We start from the raw sequence: 18,339 nt of genomic DNA, 5'->3' as shown, positions 1-18,339 counted from the left end.
TTCCTAAATATATGTTCCCTGGCCATGAAATTGCCCATCTCTAGCCTAGTGAGCATTAACGCCTGCTTGTCCCCACACATATTGAGGGGGAAAGATTGGCAGATAGAACATGTCCATGGATGCAGTGGGTAAAAGTGCAAGTGGCTTCTCCTTCTTCCCTCTTTTCTCTCCCTTTCTTCCTACGATTGGCCCTTTTCTCTTTCTGCTTGTAGTCCTCTATACCAACCTCACATGCACAATTGACTCCTACCCCCACATGTCATCCACTGACTCATGCTCTCATAGTCACCCACACAGTTGCTCACTGTGTGCTCCTTTCATGCCCGTTTCTGTCCAGATGCCTTGGTTTTTTAGCTTTTGCCTGATTCTCATCAGGAGAATCCTATAGGTCTGTAGGACTTTGGAGTCCAAAGCAGCTAAACCAGCCACAGGTTGACCTGTGATTCTCCCCACTCCTCCAGTATTTAGATCAACTTTTGGAGGAGTCAGTGATAACACGCATAAATCTAGAGAAAAAAGCACAATGTCTCTAGACTAAAGGCTGCAAATTAGCAGCCCTTAGAGGACTCTGATCAGTGTTCTCTTTAGTCTACAAAGGATCTTAAAAATATTGTTAGGGCCATGTTATCTTTAGCAAAAATATTGAGTGAACATTTTAAGTTAGAAGATATTATAACTTTTATGTAACAGAGTCTACATTCCAGCCAGGCAATCATTGGTTACAGTTGATTCACTCCATGCCCCTTAGACAGGGTTTAAGTTTTCCAGTTTCCCCCCACCACCCCTCATCCATCCCAACCTCCTGCCTCTTCACTCATTTATGGTACTTGTCCAGCTCATGGAGGCATTTGTGCTGGGCATCTTCTCTACAAATACCACAAATGGAATCCAATCCAGGAAAACAAGATCCCAAACCCAAAAAGATAAACCACCCTGGTGGCTGTGAAAACTGAAAAAGAAGACCTACCCCTGGCTCTTTGGGCATCTGCTTTGGGAACAAAAGAGCATCTGCTTTAGAAACAAACACTCCCAGGTCTAAGTCCAAGCTCAACTACTTACTAATAGTTTAACTTTGGATGATTCACTTAGCTGCTACAAACTTAAGTTTTCTTTTTTATCAAATTGAGGTGTTGGTTGAAACATTACTGTGAAATAATTTATGTGATAAAATACCTAACACATTAAATGCTAGCTGCTATTAGTATCTACTTACCCTCTCCATTCTGGCCCATATACATTCTTGAGTACTAATGAGTACACATGAACAGTACTTATGAACATGTCAGCAGGGGAGAAAGGGTGATGCCAACAATATTGGCCAGTGATGATGAAGCCAAACAAGAGTATTCCTGAGATTTCTGGGATGCCCACAGAGAGTTAGATGGGCAGAAGCTCTTATCATAGTACCTACAAGCAGGACCCTAAAATTCATCAAATGTTTTGTATCTCTGCTATCAGGAGAGAGAGGCCAGGGATCTGAACTACAACAATGATAGAAGAGAAGGAAAGAAAGGGACATATTTAAGAAAACTGTAAGAATTAAAATTGATTGGTATGTAAGGATTACATTGATTTTGTACTCTGTCAACTTTACTAGTTGTAATTACATTTCCCAGAATTCCTTCTCTGTACAGTTCTGGGTCAAGGGTGGTCACACAAGGCATTTGGCCATGGTTTGGAAGGTGGAAGTGAAACAGCAGCAATCACATTGTCACTGATCTGCTGACTCACCTGAGCAGCACCTGGCCCATACCTTGTCTAGCTATTGTCCATATCTTCCTACCACCTCTCCAAGTACTGGGCTGGGCACACAAACAGCTGTCAGACTTATGGTAACAGCTTTTCCTGCTGGTCTTCAGGATTAGATGCAGTGAGAGAGACATGAGTTCCAATGTTTCCTTGTGAATTCTAGTTTATTCTTGGATTCTAGTTTTTCCTCACTCTTTTCCACGTATGTCCAGCTCTCCTTCCTGACTGCCAGCCCTCCTGACCAAGAGTGACCCCAGGCCCACCATCAGATGGTTCACTGGGATTCACAGAGGCAATTGCCACAAAGAGCCAACAACCTTCCATGGACTTCAACATCAGCCTTCATAGTTGCATTCCAGCAGCTCATTAGTGATTTTTCTCTGAGCCTTTCTTGTCTTTATTTCCTATAATTGCATGATATATAATTCCTACAATGAATTCCTTAGTCCTTAATTTCCACAGTGGTTCTATTTCTTCAATGGAACCTTGACCAAAATGGGGAATAAGGGAAGAAAATGATGGAAGATTTCCAGGTCACTAGCTTGGAAGATAAACTAGATGAATGTATGTGAAGAATGTCCAAAAGACAGCTAATGACATACATCTAAAGCTCTTGGAAAGACTCCCCTAATGGCTCTCGAAAGAATGGAAGAAGCATTAGATTAATCTAGAGAACCCAGGTCTCTAGGGAAGCTCTCATTCCCAATTCAGGACTCACTTGCATCAAGGCTTCCATTTCTAAATCAGATTTATCCACTTCACTACTCTGGCTGTGCATACTCTAAATTTTCTTTTTTTACATTTATTTATTTTTTTTAAATTTTTTTTTCAACGTTTATTTATTTTTGGGACAGAGAGAGACAGAGCATGAATGGGGGAGGGGCAGAGAGAAAGGGAGACACAGAATCGGAAACAGGCTCCAGGCTCTGAGCCATCAGCCCAGAGCCCGACGCGGGGCTCGAACTCCCGGACCGCGAGATCGTGACCTGGCTGAAGACGGACACTCAACCGACTGCGCCACCCAGGCGCCCCTACATTTATTTATTTTTGAGAGACACACACAGAGAGAGAGAGGGAGAGAGAGAGGACACAAGTTAGGGGCTGGGAGGGCAGAGAGAGAATGAGACACAGAATCCAAAGCAGGCTCCAGGCTTTGAGCTGTCAGCACAGAGCCCAATGCAGGGCTCGAACTCACAAACTGAGAGATCATGACCTGAGCCATAGTCAGATGCCCAACCAACTGAGCCACCCAGGCACCCCTGGTTGTGCATATTCTAGAGATGAATCTGTCTTTGGGCATATCAGATGCTATCCTTAGAGAAGTAATGGCCATACTATTCATCATAGATCTATCAATATAATTTCTTTATAATCCACTTTTATTGGCTTGGTATTTTTATTTTTCTTTCTATATACCAAGCATACACAGCCCTAACAATTCTGATAGATTGAGAAGATTTGCATATCAGGATGACTTTGTGACCTTAAGGAGAATAAATTTGATTATGCATTTTGGGAGGAGAGGCTGCATTGGAAGGAAATTCTCACCATCCTGATATTGCTCTTCTTGAAAGTAGAGAAAATTATGAAGAAGAAATATACAGTTTATTTTCAGGATCCATTTTCAAGGCATATCATGATGGTCTCTGTAATTTTCTCCTACTGGTCATTAATTATGCTGTCTACCACATTTATACTCTTCTATGGTGGGAAAGAGAGGGAGGTTTGAGATATGTGAAAGAAAGAGCAACTCTGCACTTGGTCTAATCTCTAATTTAGAACTGGATTTGAGGCATAACTCACAATCACTGTGTGTTTAAAGGTATTTTTTTCTGACTGGATGTGAATGACCTTATAGTTTATGAGCATTTTCTAAATATGCAAGATAATGTAACTTTGTTCCTAGAATATTAGAAAGTTGTTTAATCAGCTGGTTGTTATCTGAGAATCAAAATTGTTTTTTTATATCTAGGGGAAAGCTATAAAGTAGTTGGAGTAGTAGTTCACCTCCACTACTACAGTCTTGCCCAAGCCTACATCATCTCGGTCTGGAGCATTACAAGAGACTCCTATGTGCTATACCTGCTTCTACCCTCCCCTCACAACACTCAGCAGCCAGGGGGATTCTTTTAAATATGTCAGATGATGTCATTCCCATGTTCAAACTCCCCAGTGGTTGGGTTTTCCCTTAGGATAAATGGTACATCTTTGCAATGGCCCAAAAGACCCCACATGATCTGCTGCCCCTTAGATCTCTGACTCTCACTCTGCTCCAAATACACTGGCCTCCTGGCTATCTCTTCAGTATGCAGGAGTACAGCCTCCCAAGGGCCTTTGCATTAGTTGTTCCCTTTGTTTGGAACATTTGGCCAACTTCCTCACTTCTTCAAGATTTTGTACAAATCTTACCTTCTCCATGAAGCTACCCTGACAGCTTTATTACATAGCAAACTGCCACCTGCCACCTCACTTCTGACCCTCCTTATTTTTCTGTTGTAATTATCACTTTCTAATATCCTATATAATTTACTAATATTATATGTTTATTATTTATTCTCTGTATTCTCCCACTAGAATGTAAGCTCCATCCAATGGGCAGGTCTTTGGCTTTTTGTGCCTTGATGCAAACAAAATACCAAGAACTGTGGCACATAGTAGGGGCCCAAAAAAATAGTTGGAGAGTTGAATTGAATGCTTACACTAGATAGATACTATTATATATATTCATAATCAGAAACAAATATGCAGAAAAATATGAAAAAACTTGGTTGTAGAAGGTGTTGGTCACATATGACATGATATAAATCAGAGTTAATGTGCTTACAGCTTTTGGGTCCAGATGTAATGCATGTTATTCAATTCCACACCAATATCACAGCCACCTGTTGTCCTAACAATCATAGAAACAGCTATCTCAAAATATGAGAAGAGGCAAACAAAGCATGTTTTATAAGGAATACTCAAATACTCACATGTGAAATCACTTACCCCTTGTGTAACATTTAAGGACATGGAATTTCCAATAATTGAGATATTTTAGACTTTAATATCTATTGCATGCTTTCTGTGCCTTAACTCCTATTATCCTTCCACAAGACATCAGGTAGATATTATCATTTTGCAAATGAGGAAACTGAGATACAGAAATGCTATGTGACATCCTCAAGCGTCATACAGATAGTAAATGAAATCATCTGTACCAGGCTACCTTCTGAGACTGGTTTCTGTGGCGAGCATACATATGAACAAAAAATTGCAAGGAATTTTTGTTTTCTTTTTTCAAAAAAATTTTAATGTTTATTTATTTTTGAGAGTGGGGGCGGGGGCAGAGAGAAGGAGGGAGACACAGAATCCAAAGCAGGCTCCAGGCTCCAAGCTGTCAGCACAGAGCCCAACACGGGGCTCAAACTCATGAACTGTGAGATCATGACCTGAGCCAAAGTTGGCCACTTAACCGACTGAGCCACCCAGGAGCCCCAGGAATTTTTGTTTTCTTATTTGCAGTTGCGACATGGACACTCTCACTCTGTCTCCCCCACTCTTTCCCTCTAAAAGAGGATTCTTTGCTTTCAGGAATGGTTCCTGAGCTCTGCTTTGTTGTAGGAATACAAATACTGAGAGGATAGGAAAGCTGAAAAGACAAAGGTTAATAGAGATTCCCCATAATAAAATTCTGATCATTGAAGAGAGTGACAAAAGACTACTCAGCTTGAGTTTATGGTACACCGTTTTGAAAAGATCTTGAAGACAAATTTTGGAACTAATTTGGTATCAAGGTAATATAGAGGATAAGATGGGGAGATGAGATTTTAAAGAAATTTAGCTAAGTATTCTGAAAGTAGTCCCCCCCTCCAGCACATTCAGGAGAGACTGTTGTAAAGGATTAAATAGTGTGTATCTACTTTTCAGTTGCCAGACAGCTGTTTCTTTGAATAAAAGTCTACGTGGGATTGGATCACAAATTAGCTTGTTTGTATGGATTATGTTTTGAAAAGAAAGAAAATGGATAATTAGCTCTATCATCACTGAAGTTTGAAATCATAAAATACTCTGATGCCTCCTTTAGCTATCTGTTGTTACACAGTAAATCATCCCAAAATTTAGCAGCTAAAAACAATAATAAGCACTTACTATGTCTCACAGGTTCATCCCCATGTGGATCTCCCTGTAGGACTTTTGAGTGACCTCACAACATGGTGGCTGGCCTCCCATAGAGTGGGCAAACCAAAAAAGCAGGTGGAAGCTGCATTGTCTTTTATGACCTAGGCTTGGAAGTCACATGCCATCACTTGTACCATGTCCTACTGGTCACACAGGTCAGCTTTAATATGAGAGGGACTCACCAAAGCATGAGTACCAGGAGGCAAGGAACACGGGGGAGGGAGCTCATGTTGAAGACTGGTAACCATACCTCCCTTTTTTTCTTTCTCGCTAAATTCAAATAGTCCCTGAATACTAACTGTTCTTCCTCCCTGCCTTTTCCCATTTCCACTATCTCCACTCTTCAACTCCTACACCTTATCTTGATTATGCCCTGACTAATGTGATGGCCTCCTAATTGGTTTTCTTACCTCCAGTCCACTCCATATTTCTTTTTTACCATATCTATCATTTTTCTTTAACAGAGCTTGTTCTGTAATTATAGGTAGTTTTATACATGTTTATCCATTTATTTCCCAACTAGGTGTATACCAACAGGCTTTGAAAGTAGTTACTGTTGCATACATTGGCATATCTCCACAGCTCTTAAACTGTGCCTCAGAGAGGTAAGATAAGGGGGAAAGCAGTGGAGCCTACTGGTTAAGCACAGAGTCAGACAGATGCTGAAGTTAAATCCCAGCTCTGCCACTTCCAAGCTATGTGATCTCAGGCACGTTATTCAACCTCTCTGAGCCTCTGTTTTCTCACTTCTAAAAAGCAAGTTAATCATAATTATTAATTAATAATTATAATAATTGATACATGTATTAATTATTAATAGTATAATATAATAACTATTATAATAGCTAATAATACCTGCCTTTCAGATCGTGAAGATTAGATAAATGATGTGTGCAAAGGGCTTAGCATTATGTCTTGCACATACTAAATGCTTAATAAATTGTAGCCATTAATATGTCACGTAGTTGCCATTTAATGGTTTTTTAATAAATTAATATTGGGGAAGGAAGTATTTGGACAGAAGTCTCTGACTCTGGCAATTCTCCTTCTTCCACTTTCAGGGCCTTTCTGTGGAGTTCTGGACTACCAGCCTGCGGTAGAACTCTCTGCAGTGGTGGAACTAGTCTGTATCTGCACTGTTCAGTGGGGTGTCTGTTGAGCACTTGACATGTGGCTAATGTGAGGAAGTGTGTTTTCAGTTGTATTTAAATTTAAATAGCCACATGTGGATAAGCAGCAACCACAGTATGCAGGACAGTTCAATAATCTGTATTTCTCTAGTTCTCTAGTCTACCTAGTTCTATAGGAACACTTGAAACCAGGATTATCATGATCCAAAACCTTTTTGTCAACCATTCTGTCATACTGCCTCATTCTTTTTATAGTGTGTTCCTCACACTGCTTGCTTGGTTTTGAGTGTCCATCTGTAATCTTATTTTAATTGTACAATTACATGTGTTTATTGGAGGAAATTTTTAAAATTTAGAGAAGCTAGGGTCGCCTGGGTGACTCAGTTCATTGAGCGTCTGATTTTGGTTCAGGTCACGATCTCATGGTTCGTGGGTTCAAGCCCCTCATCAGGCTCTGTGCAGACATCTCAGAGCCTGGAGCCTGCTTCAGATTCTGTGTCTCCTTGTCTCTCTGCCCCTCCTCTGCTCGTGCTCTGTCTCTCTCTGTCTCTTAAAAATAAATAAACGTTAAAAAAATTTAATATAAAGAAGCTAAATAAATAAATAAATAGATAAATAAATAAACAGGTATTAGTTGTAGCCCTGTTGACCCATTGCTAAGAGTAATCACAGAACATAATTTACTACCCAGCGTGTCTCCCCTAGGGAGAGAGGGAGAGCTCAGTGTGAATTTCTTTACAGGGTCAGTTCTTGCTATCTTCTCACACACACACACACAATGGAATGTCAGAGTCTGAAAGAATGTACTGATTGCAAATGATTTTAGGCTGATTTCCTCAGCTGTCAGAGGAGAGAATTAAAGGCCCACAAGTTTGAATAAATTTCAGTGATAGTTCTCAAGAAGGTAAAATCATTCCTCACAGAGAAAAGGCAGCAAAGCATTCAGAAACTCCTCCATGCACATACAGGCTATGTTTCATTTTATGATATTCCTAAATCCTTTTGTTCATAAATTCAGTGACTATCTATAGGCAGCCACTACTGCCATCTGTTGGTAGTGGCCAGAACTGATGCATTTCAACATAGGTGCATAAAATGGTTCTTATATAAGTCTGTAAGTTGAATCTTGTCATCACAGGAACCTCTGTATTCATGAAAAAAAAAAAAAAAACCCAGCATGTGGAATCAGATAGACTTGGGTTCATATCGTTGCTGTGCCTCATGTGAGAAGTGTGACCACTGTCATTTTGGGTTTTCCATTTGTTAGATGGGGATAATACCTAGTTTATAGGAATGTTATAAGAATTATGTAATGAATGAATATTAGTTTGGGTAGATGCTAGTCAAAATTTCAGTGGCTGAACACAGTCTGTTGTTAACTTCATAGCGTCTTGCTCATAACACAGTTCAAAATGGGTGCTCTGAATCATCGGGCAGCTCTCCTGAATTACAGGACCAAGCATCTTTCATCTTATGACTCCACCATCTTCAACTCTGGCCTTCAAGGTCATCCTGGAGCCCAACATCCACCATCAGAGTAAGAGGAGAGGGCATGGAGGTATGTGAGGAGGTTTTTATGGGCCAGACCTGGAGCTACATACATTACTTCATTACCCGCCCCCCCGCCCCCCACCCACCCCCCGTTCATCAGAACTGTCTCACAATTGCATCTCACTGCTGGGAAGACTGAGAAACATGGCCCAGCAGTCTCTGTCACAGTCGCAATTTTAAGTAATGAAAACATAAGCCTCACTCTAATGCAGTTGTGAATTTTTCTTTATGTATTATGTAATACTATTCATATTTTTCTCAGTTATTAGTATAACACAGGTACAAAACTAAAAGGCAATGTAGTGTGATGAAATGAGCAGTGGTCTTGGAGATGTGGCTTCTAAATCTGTGTGATCTTGGACATGTCACTCAGCCAATCTGAACTCCAGTCTTTATTTGGAGACTGACAGTGGTAGAGCCAACTGTGTATCTGTGTAGTCTGTTCCCACCCTATATCCCTAGCTCTAAAGGTTTACAGCTTTTTGCATGGAAATAGTACAAAGCAAAACAAAACACGCTGGGACTCTCAGAGTAGATAAGTGATAGAATACAAGACTTGGATGGGCTTAGATGGGAAGGTTTCTAGAAGAGAATCAGCTTTAAGACCATTCTTGGAAGAGGGGATAGTCCTGAATAGAGGGAATGAGGTATGGAATGCCATGCAAGGAGTGCATAAAGAAGATCATAAACAAGAATTTAGGGGAGGGGGGCATGGCAAGGAGAATAGCCAGGCTGAAAAGGAATGAGTAACAGTGGGGTTGGGGGCAAATTTAAGAAGTAGTTTGAAGGGTGCTCGGGTGGCTCAGTCGGTTAAGCATCCAACTCTTAGTTTTGGCTCAGATAATGATCTTATGGCTCATGAGATTGAGCTCCATGCCCGTCTCTGCACTGACAGCGCAAAATCTGCTTGGGATCCTTTCTGACCACCCCCTGCTTGTCACACTCTCTTTTGGAATAAATAAATAAGCATTTAAAAAAAATAAGAAGTAGTTTGATATATAGAAGGAAAGAAAACATTAATAATAAGCTTCTAGGCTTAGGAGGTCATATTTAATCTAAAAAGATCCCAGAAGAAAGCCAATTATGGTTTTTATATGGGCAAGTGACATAATGATAATTTGTTAGTCATTATGAAAAGAAATGTGATTAGATCATAGCATTTGACATGACAGTACCTTCTATTAAGCTGCGGAATGTCTAAAGGCTAAATGCTCCATAAATATTCTTCCGAATATGTTGGTTATCTGAATTCTATACCCATTTCAAGGAAAAAAGTGTTTTACGTGGTAGTGGAGAAAAGATGAGGATGTGGGGAAAAGTCAAATAGTTTACATTGAAAGACAGCCCTCATTTCTCTGCTTTATTTTGTTTTATTTTTGTTTAAATCAAGGATAAAAATGTAGGTAAGACATGAGTCAGAGCAAACTCAGAAAGTACCTAGAAGCCTTCAGCATTTGAAGCCTGCTGGCTAGTTTCATGTGGGTGAAGTTTGGTTTTCAGAAAGACAAACTGAAAATAGAACCTGTTTGTTTAGATTTTGTCATTTTCTAGGGGACACACAAGAATGTTCAATGAACTATGAGGGGGAAGAATTTCTTCCTGGGAACTGCCCCAGAGAGCTTTGTTTGGAGAGAATACAGCCCTACAACAGCCCCTGAGTACACTGCAGTTCCCCTCTGGATCAAGTCTGAGGAGACACAGTCTTGGCCAAGGCAAGCGTGAGCAGGAGTTCAATCCAGTCCTCCACACAGGTTTCCAGTAAAGGCCTCTGTCACACTCTCAGAAAACATGAGAGGATTGAAACGTTCCCCAGGAAAGCTGTTAACAACATCCTTGACTCTTCTTCAGCTCTAATAAGCTCTTGGGAAGCACTATTTTTGTTTTTATTTTTAAGAAAAAGGTTACCTTTTCGATGAGTAACATTTTTTTCACAAATGAAATATTCTACTATTAATAACCACATGACTGTGGCAAGACACAAGTCTTCTCTGGGCTTCAGGCTTTGGTTTTCTTCTGTATAAAATATAGAGACTAGATTATATAATCTCTGAGGCCTCTTCCTGATCTGAAATGATAAGTTCTAATTCAAACAACTTCCTCTTTCTGGTGAAGTAACATGAAGCCTGAGGTTACTTTATCACATTGTTCTAAATCTCTAGTGCTCTTAAAACGTGTAGGAAAAAGACGAACAGCCCACTGAGTGTGTACTGCGGGAAGAATCCTGTATTCAGCGCAACAGTATGTTGGTTGGGAGCACTGAGCTCAGAGCTATTCTCTCCCACCCCCACGACCAGGGGGAGTTCACATCTTTAGACTTCTTAGAAACACCAGTGTTTTTATTGTGGCTGTTCAATAGATTCTCTGGCTGCACTTTCCAGTTTGGCAATAGTTTATTTGCTATCTATTCTTATTCTTTATTCCACTTCCATGTTTTTGGGTTCAACTTCTTTCTCAAGAGATAATTCCCTCTAAAGAAAGATCATATCCTAAATAAAGCAATTTTATATACAGTGTCCAGGACAGAATATGAGATGATAATGTGACAGGTCATGATGATGAGAGCCAGAAAAATGCAGGATTTCAGAGCCAGACTTCTATGGTAGCCATTAGCCATGTGTGGCTTTTTAAATTAAAATTAGCTAGAATTAAAAATTAATTTCCTATGCCATACTAGCCCCATTTAAAGTGCTCAACAGGCACATGTGGCTAGTGACTACCATTTTGGACAGTACAGATATATCACTTTTTCATCACTGCAGAAAATGTTTAATTGGATAGTGCTGCCTTAGACTAGCCACAGAATCATATTCTTAAGGGATGTCAGGGAACTTGGAAACCACCTAAGACATTCTTCTATCCAGGATGGTTCAGATCTTTCCAGTACCAGAGAATTTATCACCTTACAAAGCAGTCTACTTCATTTTTTGAAAACTTTATAGTAGACAGTTCTTCCTTAAACTGGGTCAAAATCCATATCCCTTTAACTTCTGCTCTCTCCCAAACACAGGATAAATGAATGATTCTTCCACCTGGAACTTTATGGGAGCATAGGTACGTCTATTGTATCTACTTAGACTTCTCTTTCCCAGTTAAACTATGCCACAGGTGAGGCAGCTGAAGCTTGGAGCAGTCCTGCCTCATGATCCATGGTGAAGCTAGGACTGAATGCAGGTTTCCAGTTGGTGTGTTCCAGTCCAATCTTACTGCTTCCAAGTCTAGCAACTATGTCATTAAAGAATCTATGAGTTTATGAGTATGTGAGTTTATGGAGTTGAAGTTCTTGGTCTTTTATCTTTCTTTCCATTTTGTTGTCGTTGTTCCATTTTTTTATTTTCTTTTTTCACTGCATGCTTCCTAAGAGATTCGAGGTTATTTCTTCCCCAATAGAACAAAGAGTACATGAACTCTGTGTGAATATTTCAGAACATAAATCAATGGCCGCCCCCCAAAATAACCTCAGCTGTCAAGCACAGAAATCACACCAAATGGCTTGCTTTCATTTGCTAGTTTCAAACAGTATGAGGATAGAAGAGGAAGCTAGAAGCACTAAAGATAAATGACCTACTTCCAAATGGTGTCTAGAAGAGAGAATGCCCTTGATGACTATTCAGTAAGAAAAGACATCTACCTCTCCAAGGGCTCTGTGTAGACTTTGCCAGTGAGCTATTGTAAATGCCAGTTACAGCTTCAGATCTTTTCAACAAGCACTCAAGGAGGTGTGGGGTCTGTGCTAGGGCACCAAAAATAATTGAAACACTGCCCTCCACTCACTGGCAGGGAGGCTGGGTGGAGTCAATAAATAGTCAATTACCACTCTAGACAGCTCCATCGAGCACATCCATAGGTGTGTTTCAAAGAAACCAGCAGATCAGTCTTGAAGCCCAAATGGTCACAGCAGTTGCTATCACAGCAGAAAAACTTCTGAGAGTCAGTAAATAGTGGGACCCACAGACCAAGCTTCCTAGGAAAGAAGACTCTGCCCAAACCAGTCTGGGCCCAAAAGAAGATCTGACACTACTGTATAAACAGCTATCTTCTCTAACAACAAAAAAACTGCTCCCTGATTCACTTCATTAAATTTGGCAAATGATCAGAAATAATAATGTCACTAGCCTCTACACCAGCCATGCCCCTTAACATTCAGATCCATAGTTAACTATAGATATAGATGATATAGATATAGATATAGATATAGATATAGATATAGATATAGATATAGATATAGATAGATATATGAATGTATATGAATATATGTGTGTGTGTATATACATACATACATATGTATACAAACAACACATATAGATAGGATAGATAGAAGTTTATGTAGAATTATTTCATGTATGTATGTATACATATAGCTATATGTGTGTGATTATATGTTATATTTTTTACATTTGAATGTTCTTATATTTGTATATAGAGGTATATTTATAGCATGCATTATTTCTGGTTGTGTACACTTATAAATACATATAATATTTTTATAAAGCACAATTATGTATCTCACACACATACACTAAAGATGTTTCTGGAAGAATACACAAGAAATTTTTCATGATGGTAACCTTGGGAATGCAGGGATAAAGATCTTGGGCTGCAGTAAGGAAGCATGCGTTGTATTTCATTATATAGCCTTTATGTATTTTAATTTTTTTCTGTATATTAATTACTTTTAGAAAAACAAAAACATTTTTATTAATATTTGGTTATACTAAAGACACCATCATCTATCTTCACTCTGTTTTCCAACATGAACTCCAAAGTGCAAATAGACTTAAAAGACCTTGTCCCAGGCTGGGCTCCTCCAGGTACTCTGCCTTGGATGACTTAAGTTGCTATGGTTTTTCCCACATGTGCTGACCTGACATAACTAGGCCCAAATTAAGATTATATGACATGATATATGTGACATTGTGACAGTGCTTTGCAAACCGTAAGCTTCAACAGGCACGTCCGTAACACTGGCTTGTGGAAGAGTGCCCAGAACAACCCACCTTGACTGACATTATCTGGGTCCTGGTATGTGTGTGTGGCAGGCAGGGATGGTTTATGATGTAATGACAGGGAAGGGAGGGGAGCAGGAAGAAAAGAAATGAGAAGGAGGAGTAACAGAGGCTAAGATAGGAGAGGGTAGATGGGAGGCCTTCAGGAGTCCTGATGTAATCCAGGTGTCCTTGCAGAAGGGTGTTGTACTCTGTCATAAGGCCTGAGCAGCCCTAATTTGCCACTATTCCCAGCTGATACATGAATATCTTCGTTGGGACAATGATGTATCATTCTTGATAGTGTCATGAGAATATGGTGAATTCACGTTTCTTTGTCCAAAGGCTAAGCCTCTTCCCACTGTCCTGTGCCAGAGTCCTTTATTAACTCTCTTAAATCCTCGTCTTTAATTATTAGTTCAACCAACATGTATTGAGTTTCTCCTCTATGCCAGGCACTGTGCTCAGTCCTAAGGATGTGGAATGAATATAATATTGTCCTGGCCATCAAGATAGTCACTGTTAATAGTGGGTAAGGATACGGAAATAACAGTTGCAATCCAGCGTGCTGTTACAGCAACGAGATGTTCAGAACACTATGATGGTTACTATGCATGTGGAGGAGGAAGAGACACTGAGGGATAGGAAGAAGTTTGCCAGACAGACAGATTTTGAACAGGCTTGAAAATGCATGAGAGATTCAGAGGAAAGAGGAATTGGATTTGGCTGTGATATAGAGTGAGGGCAAAGTGACAGGTAAATCTGGGAAGACTAAGCTAGGTCAGCTGTAGACGGCATTTTGTATAGCGCTAAGGAGTTTGCACTCTGTCCAGTCAGCTTGAGTTCATTTGATTTTATATCTTTTGTGAAGGAAAACTTACGCAACTATATAGTTATTTACCTTTAACAAAGTAGTACTTTATTCATAATAAGAATCTTCAACCTACTTATTTCATTGCAAAGTGCAATTTGTCATTTATACTCTACTTCTCTCAAAGACTTGATTGTACACTCAATATTATTGGGCTTAAAGCACAGAAGAAAATTTAACCTGTTTGTGAATCAGAATCCCTGGTTTAGTGACTTGATACAAGCTATGATTTTCCTCCCATAAAAATGTAGATACTAAATATTGCATATAATTTCATGGACCTCAAAAATTCCTAAGTTCAAGGTAGACAATTAAATGGCAGTTTTGTTTTGACAGGTTTTTTAAACAAGGAAATTATATACAGAATCTTAGGTACTTACCTAAAACCTCATTTTGGATTTAATAATGAATTCATAATCTTATTTCAGTGATAAAATTTGAGGTCACCTTCCAAATACATGTTGAGTTATTTTGAAATATGAATAGACATCCAAATAGAATGTTGAATTATTTTGAAGTTTTCTTGATTAAATGAACTATAACTCACATTTTATTAATACAGAGAGGGTCATTAAGTTATTTTAGGATGCCCAAACATGAAATAAGAAATAATTCTATAAAATAAGATGAAAAACAACAATTCCATCAGATATCAAATTTCTAAAAGCCTTCTTTTTCTGCTGCCACATAAATGCTACAATGAGTCTAGCTATAAATGAAGATCTCTCGATTATTAAGGTTTGCTAACATTCAGAATACAATATGACTCCTTTATCGATTTATTAACCTAAGAGACCCTTGAAACTGCAGCTCCTTTTGCACATCGAACAAGGATAATATCTTTTGGAAATGTATTACTGGACTTTCCTATTTGGAACCTGAAGAAAAGCCCAGGGGAAAGGGGAGGAGGTGGAGATGGAAGGAAGGCTGTGTGTTTGAACTTTTTGTGGCAGGAGTGCAAAGAAAAAGATTCACTATTTATCTTCCGCCCCCCCCCCCGATGAAAACCAAAATAGGAATTTTTTTCTGAATTTATTGGAAAATAAAACACTGTTTCTAAATTCCTTATTGTCCTATTAACATGGGGAGAAGCTGATCCAGTGACTTGATCGTGAGGTTTGGAGTAAGGAAGGAGGATTAGAAATCTGGAAGAGAAATATGGAAGGAAGCTGTGAACAGGTACAGGTGAGGAAAGAGGCAGGTGAGGAAAGACGGAATGCTGGCTTCCTCCTCTTGGCTGAAGCCCCAGCAGGGACAGATCTGTTAGATAAGCTGAACAGCTCTACTCCTGTATGGGAGAGCACTGACTTGCAGTGCATGCTGGGCTACTACACATTTAGGCAGAGTATGAGCTAGCCCTCTTGAGCTACCCTTGGCACTCAGACAATGCAGTGAGTTCTGAAGTTTCTGCTGGTAGGAGGAGGGCTGCAGAAGGAAGCAGATGGTGTTGGCTGTCCAACTTGGCAGAAATCTCGAGGCAAAGCAAAATAGCTTTGAAGCCAGGTTGCAGCCAGCCTTCAGGAACCAAGTCACCAGAGAGAAACCTTGGCCTCAGACCAACCTGAAAGAGCAGCCTCAGACTTCAGGAGCAGCCACCAGCAAGATGCCCAGGGGTAGAAGCAGGGGAGCCAGAATTCAGAGGACACCAGCCAGTGCATGGCCAGGCAGGCCACAGAGAGCACAGTGAAGCCCCTCATGTACCCACTTGCTACCCCAAAGGGGAAGAAGCATTCTGAAAGTCTGAGCATTCACTGAAGGATGGAATTGCCCAAAACAAAACATTAACCAGCTGTGATTGATGGTCTCACATCATACATAAATAGATTGAAATTTAGATCAAAAGGATACTCTTCAAATGTTGGTGCGTTGAAATGTCCATTCTATCCAGCAGGATGGAGGCTCGTAAGGAGAATGAAATCAGCCATAGAGAAATGAAGGCGCTGCATTTCCTTTGCACATGTAAGTGTGCTGGGAGTGAATTTGGAATCCCGCTACATCTTTTTCCTGCCACACAGTTCTATCGCAAATTCAGCATTATATCATTATTACCTTCTTTAAAAAAATGAGAAAAAATTCAAATTCCAGTTAGCAGGGTTTATAATTTTAAATGCACTAGGCAGACAGCATTATATGTGTTTAACAAATCATCGACTCTTCCGTTACACAGACCATATATTTTGTATGTGTGCATGTGTGTGTGACACATACATGTGTATATCTTAATATTGTCTATTTCCTTTTTTTTTTGTTACATTTCCTGTGTGCTGAGCTGGGGTATTTATTCTTCTGAATGATGCAATGGGTTAACAAGATAATAGGAAGGAAATCTTTTAAGGTACAAGGACCTTGACACTACAGTTTGTTTCGGTTTGATTAAACAGATGGAATTCCACGCAAGTGGAAAGTTGTGAAGGCGGACACACCTATAGCATACACACCAACAGTGAACAGAAGTGGTGGGAAGTCACTGAAATGAAAGGCGGCAGAATGGTTTCTAGCATCTCACCTTTTACCAACAATACTCCGCTGCTCTGAGCCTTCTTCGTGTTCAAAATCCAGATTTTGTTAACCATAAGAAAAATTGATGTTTTTACTTGTGAAATGCTAAATCCTAACCATCAGACAATGGAGTGGGTGACTGCCTGGAAAACGACTCATACATTCCTTGAACATTTCTCTCACAGAGTAATTCTTTTATGAATTAGAAGACGCCCTGGGAACTACAGTAAATGTGGGAGTTTTTTTCTGAATAAAACTATTGAAATCTATGATAAGAATTATTCTTCATTTTGTATATACATGTTATGGAGACGGCAAAAGTCAGCCAAAACTTTAAGTGTCATATTTTAGAAGTTTTACTATGACCTAATTTTAGTTAACCGGAAATATTTCTAATTAAAAATGAATATATGTGAAATGACAGAATGCTGAAAGGACACTTTCTTCCCCACTAATTCTGTAATGTTGAAGCAAGAGTTAATGAAAACCAGTAATATGAAGATCCAGATTTAACTTTCTTCATTTTTAAAAAGTATATAAATCTTGTCAATTTAACTAGAATCTATTTTTTTTTCTGCTTGGTTGCATTTTTGTAGCACACAGAGTTGGAGAAATTATCAGCACGACAGTAAATGTTTTAGCATCATTAGTTTTAGACACATTATTTTAAATGAAAAATAAATATCCAATTTAAAGCAGAGGCAATATGCTTAACGTTAGTAGATGTATAAGGTATGCTGTTTGTAAAGAAAACAATGAAAGGAATGAATATGTCTTGGGAGAGTATTCACCAAGAGGGTAAACTGAGAAATTATGATTTTTGCCATTTAGCACTTGTACCATTATTGTATGCTTGATTTCCTTTTGTTTCTTCTTCTGTTCAGCGACACAAATGGTTTGTGGCCAAAGTTCAGACTGCTTAAATTACGTGCCATCACCCATACTCACCAGCACTCTGAGAAACAACAAGCCGCTCAGTGATGGTAAACAACACTCACGAGGAAACCACTTCAAAAGCTCAGGTCAGTGTTCACAAGGGGACAGTTTTCCTGCAAATGTAAAATGTGCCAATTACAGTGCCATGTAAAATGAATATTGCTTCTACACAGAGGAGAGCTTAGGGAATAACACCATAAAGGGAAGAGGGCACAGGAAGAAGACTACATAAATGCAAGGGTTTGGAGGACTGATTGCCTTGGTTTCAATCCCAGTTTCAATACCCGCTGGGAAAAGTCACTCAAGCTCCCTGCACCCCTATCTTCTCACATAGCAATTGGGAGGAAGGATACAAGCTTTAGAAGACTGCAGTCAGTGTCAAATAAGTTAAACAGATAAAGTGCCCGGACTTTAGAGGAATGTATCAGGCCCCCCTCCTAGTATTCCTACTTACATTAAT

General features: G+C 39.5%; 1 long non-coding RNA gene across 3 annotated transcripts in view; it reads left to right on the top strand.

The window, feature by feature from the left end:
* The window catches only part of LOC125163953 (uncharacterized), a 145,307-nt gene that overhangs the window by 94,108 nt on the left and 32,860 nt on the right, over window positions 1–18,339 (top strand). For 2 of the 3 annotated variants that reach the window (XR_007151596.1, XR_007151598.1), the window contains exon 3: window positions 17,828–17,965. This is a non-coding gene — a long non-coding RNA (uncharacterized LOC125163953). Of the gene's footprint in view, window positions 1–11,597; window positions 11,643–17,827; window positions 17,966–18,339 lie in introns of those variants that run through there. The other variant, XR_007151597.1, reaches the window with a different exon arrangement.

This window comes from Prionailurus viverrinus, chromosome B1 (assembly GCF_022837055.1).
Source record: "Prionailurus viverrinus isolate Anna chromosome B1, UM_Priviv_1.0, whole genome shotgun sequence".
NCBI classification, from domain to species: Eukaryota; Metazoa; Chordata; class Mammalia; order Carnivora; family Felidae; genus Prionailurus; species Prionailurus viverrinus.
The sequence above is the reverse complement of the archived record's forward strand: the minus strand, read 5'-3'. Positions and strand labels throughout refer to the sequence as shown.